The following is a 440-nucleotide window of genomic DNA, read 5'->3' on the forward strand; positions in this document are numbered from 1 at the left end:
ACCATGTTACTCTCATCATAAAAAGAGCAAAGTAGGGTTAATGACAGATTGCTAATAATAACTTTAAAAATCAAAGGCCGGTAATAAAAGCAGGAATGACAGTAATATCTATAAGAAAAAATAAATTTCATAGTTTGTTTGAGCTCCACATCTGTTTCGAAAGATAAGATTAATGACAAAAGACAAGTTATGCAAAAAGTACTAAACGATATTAAAAAAGAAAAAGAAAATAAGAGAGAGACAGTGATATATCAAATAAAATACACAAAAAGTTTCACTTAAACTTGTGCTAAATAAAATATTGAATAAACAGAAATAACAACATTCACATACATCTTTTGCAGGCTTGGTGTAAACGCATCATTAATCTCAGTTGCAAAGTTATTTCCCTATTCCTTGTTTTTATGACTTAATTAGTGAATAGGACATGGATACTAGGT

This window comes from Penaeus monodon, chromosome 21 (genome assembly GCF_015228065.2).
Source record: "Penaeus monodon isolate SGIC_2016 chromosome 21, NSTDA_Pmon_1, whole genome shotgun sequence".
Lineage (NCBI taxonomy): Eukaryota > Metazoa > Arthropoda > Malacostraca > Decapoda > Penaeidae > Penaeus > Penaeus monodon.